Below are 4,383 nucleotides of genomic sequence, written 5' to 3' on the forward strand. Positions count from 1 at the left end.
TTGCACGTCTGTCTGTCCTGGAAGAGGGATCCCTCCTCAGTTGCTCTTCCTGAGGTTTCTACTGTTTATTCCCCCCTTAAAAGGTTTATTTGGGGAGTTTTTCCTTATCCACTGCGAGGGTCATAAGGACAGAGGGATGTCGTATGCTGTAAAGCCCTGTGAGGCAAATTGTGATTTGTGATATTGGGCTTTATAAATAAAATTGATTGATTGATTGATTGACCAGTCATACGAGATAAACCTTCTTAGCCGCTGGGCTTATTTATACAATGTAAAATGTTTTAGGCTTATGCCAATAACATTAGCATGTTGTATTTGTAACCTTGTGAGTTATAATAAAGCTGAATTTTATAAAGTTATCTTTGTTTAATGTTGCTGTTGTTCCTGGCTTCATATGAGTAGAGGGAAACTCCACTAACCACTAGGCTAATTTATAAATGTAAAATACCATAGGCTTGTGATAATAAGGTTAGCATGTTGTATTTGTGGGGAAAATGTGTCCAGTGTAGCAAAGGAAGACTTGCACACAGAACAACAAAAGATTCAGACTGAAGTCTGGAGTCTAGTCTCATACCACGATATCGATATTATATCGACATGTTGCCAAGCCCTTAGTACAAATAACAAGATATGGAAAATCACTGCAGACTCACTGTTTGACCAAACTGAACACCATTTCAAACACTTGATGGTGACTAACTAAAAGTATGTCAGTGTCAATTTTGGTAGCATTCGAATTAAGACTTATGGAGATACGGATATTAATTGAATTTGCATACTTTGAAAAACATAGATGGACGGACTACTGAATCGACCATAGACTGCAGTGAGGAAAGTGTTGTCACAAGTCAGTGGATGTGCTTTTTTTCAGTCTGGAATGTGAAATATCCAGAAATTTAGATATGTTGTAATAAGCCACGCCAACTTTTATCAGTCATTACCAAACTTTATGCATCATGGTTTTGAGCCTATAAACCAATGTAGCAGATTACAAGATTTTTCGCATTTGTGGTGCCCCCCAGTGGCACAAAAACCCAAGACTGCATGGTGAAGTTTGGACATAGACACCAAAGATGTGCACCAAGTCTGATTACAATTGTGTCAGCCAAATCTGATTTATGCACCTTTAACATAGGTGGTTCCTAGTGTCATGTGTTTTTGCAGTTATGTTAGGAACTGTTAATATGTCATATTTCCTAAAGGGGGTTTGGTAAAATATTTTTCACCAGGAGCCGGATGTTAAATAATCTCAAAATTAATTTAGTTGTAGTCTTGCAGATAATGACTCTGCAAGATCCCCAGTCATTGTAAAATCTTATAGTGTGTGACTAAAAACTCACATTGTCTTAAGATGTCAGAGGGTTAAAAGTCTTTTCAAAGTCTTCTAGTGTTTGGGGCATAAGTGCACAGTCAGATTGAAAAAAGGTGGGGAAAAATATAACAGCTCACTCACTCACTCACTCACTCACTCACTCACTCACTCGGTGTACACAACAGATTTTTCTTTACCTAGTGATATAAACAAATATAATAACTCAGTAGGACAAATCTGAATTTCCCCTCTGGGCATCAATTACGCTTATCTTATCCTATCTTATTCCAGTGATCACTGTCACACCTGATGTCTTGACAGTCTGCAGGATCATGTGGTTTGTGTGTGTGAAATATTACAATCATTGTACATGAGTCAAGAACTCAGTGGCAACCATCACAACTGATGATAAATGAACTGCCTTTAAGTTTTCCTTTTTCAAAGGGTGGACGGATTTATCGCAACTTATATTCTGTTTTTTAATATGAAACTTATTTACTGTCATAGCTAACGTTAAGTGCAATATCTCTCTTTCATCTTTCATCAACACTTTACTAATTATTACGTATTTTGGTATTAATTAATGCCTAATGCTACAAAATGTAGAAGAAAATTACGGTAGAAAGTTTCTCAGAGTCAAAGTGATTAATTTACTGTTATATAAACAGGTGGTTGATATTGTCTTTTTTGTTTGACTTAGCTTATTAACCAATTATTAATATGTCAGTGACGATGGACTGCTCTGACAGCAGTCTCGTGTCCATGAGCTCCAGGTTGAACATGAGTGCATTAGCACAGGGTCATATGCCATCTTCTCTATGACAGAGTTTAAGGGTGAAGACAGTCTATAATATTTACAATACACTGAAAATCTTAAGCACATGTAAAGGCTATATGAGGCCAATATGATGGTGCACTGTGGAACAGATACCTCAGTTTTGGTTGTGGTAACGACCTCCTGATCAGGATCCTGGTCCAGGTTAATAGGTTGGATTTTCTGCACAGACTGCTGAGTCCCTGGGTCTCGGTTCAGAAACCTGGTCCTGCCTTGCAGAGAGGAGCNTTTTACATTTACATCCCGCCCTGACTGTAAACCAGGTCGGGATCAGCCAGCAGCGGTTCCGTGCATGCGCGATTCACTTGCAGTCTGGATGTGGAGGGGTTAACATCTCCTGCTCTGACTGCTGCTGGGAGGGAGGACTGGGCCGTCTGTGAGTGCTTTGGGGTGAGGGAAGGGCCCACGGCAGCATCCGCTGCTCGTTGAGAAGAATAAGAATGATACGTGCTCTCACAACAGAGTCTCCAGAAGTCTTGTCGCTAGTCGCGTTTTTGAAAAAGAGTCGCTAGAGGGGTCTGAAAAGTTGCTAAATATAGCGACAAAGTTGCTAAGTTGGCAACACTGGAGTGGAGTCGGAGGAAGGTTCCTTGGTGTCCTTCTGCATCTTCTTCTTCTTGTATAACCTTGTGTGTATTGGCAGTTAATACAGCATTACCGCCACCTAGTGGATTGGAAGTACATTACACATATAATGGGCTTTTACTGGGAAAAATAGCTCAAATGCGACCCCCAGTGGTAAAATTAGGTATATAATTCGATATATCGGTTCAGTTAGATATTTGGCTTTAAATCAAACCGGTTGGAAAATTTTCAAACTGGCACAAGCCTATTCAGAAATGCACGGTATCATTCAATAAATGCACAAAAACCCCACAAAGATGCTGTCAAAGAAACAAAGACAGCCAACGGGGATTTAGGTTTGAGCAGCCAAGAAACCCACTGTGTCCTGTCACTTCCCTGCTGCCCATTCCACCAGCCTGTTATCTCCATCCAAAACAAACTACACCAACAATCTATGGTAAATTAACAAGGTAACTAAAGCTAGCTTGAATGTAGCCTGTTATGCTCACTTTTCGCTGGCTATGTTGTCAGTTATTAGCGATATCATTTTAGCATTAACTTGGTTATTCAGCAAATAATCGGCCTGCACTGTAAAAAACCCCAAAACAAAACAAAAAAAAACAAACATCCATAGCAAGTGATAACAGCTAGGGGAAAGTGAGCATAAAACGCAGATGGTAAACGTTGGGAATCAAAAACCAGTTCTAGTTGAGAACCGGTTCCAAAGTGTCTGATCAATGAGAATCGTATGCCTCTGAGCTTATCAATTCCTTTGATTGATACTGGCACATTTTTCTTACGTCAAACTCGTGCATCTACGCTGCTGGAAACTTGCAACAAGAAGGTGCCATGGCAGAGGGTAAGAAACGGTCCAAAGTGTGGCTTTGTTTCACAAAGAAAAATGACAACAGTTCTACTTGTATGTCTGTAAAACCATAATTTTAATTAAGGGTGGAAGCACCAGAAATATGCTGAAACATCTTGCTATGCAACACGGCTTAAATTCCAGGAATGCCATATGAACAAGTGCCTATTCTTCCTAACCCAGTAGCATGTCTGTTACTGAAGGTAATGTTATAATAATCTTATCGCCATGCAGGCAGGCTTAGCAGATTTTTTCTTTGACTAAGAAAACTAAATGAAAACAAACACTACACAAATATTCTCTCATTTCATCCATTACAGATGACAGAAAGACTGTTGCTACACGATTTTCAGACTCAGAGATGATAAAACACTTGTATCAACACCGAAATCCCAAGTAGGCCTCCTTTTTTCCTCACACAGAAAACTGATCAGGAATCACTAGGGGAATTTGGCTAAGAATCTGGGGCCGGTTGCACCAACTGGTCTTAAGCCTGGTCTTAAGCTCAGTCGGTCGTAACTTGGCGTTCTAAGTCCGACCTAATAGTTACGCCGGTTGCACCAACAGGGCTTAAGCCTTCTTCTCACTAAGACCGGGCGTAAATCTTACACCTAGTCAAGAGCAGGTGTAAGGTCATTATCAAGCTGCGCTCATGCGCAGAGAGCACAACTTGATTATGGCACGTCTCATCCACTGTCTGTATACAAGCGGGCATTTAGACGGAAGAGGGTAATTAGGGACAGAAGCAATTGGACATAGCCTATATAATGACGAGGAGCTGATTGAGAGGTTTCAATTCGGTAGGAG

At 40.3% G+C, this 4,383-nt stretch overlaps 1 protein-coding gene across 1 annotated transcript in view; it reads right to left on the bottom strand.

The window, feature by feature from the left end:
* The window catches only part of LOC126390976 (zinc finger protein 135-like), a 12,957-nt gene extending 10,587 nt beyond the window's left edge, over positions 1 to 2,370 (bottom strand). The window contains exon 1 of the mRNA XM_050045514.1: positions 2,244 to 2,370. The gene's annotated coding sequence lies outside the window, so the exon portion shown is untranslated. The remainder of the gene's footprint in view (positions 1 to 2,243) is intronic.
* Positions 2,371 to 4,383: the final 2,013 nt, after the last annotated feature.

Source organism: Epinephelus moara, chromosome 5 (assembly GCF_006386435.1).
Source record: "Epinephelus moara isolate mb chromosome 5, YSFRI_EMoa_1.0, whole genome shotgun sequence".
Taxonomy (NCBI): domain Eukaryota; kingdom Metazoa; phylum Chordata; class Actinopteri; order Perciformes; family Serranidae; genus Epinephelus; species Epinephelus moara.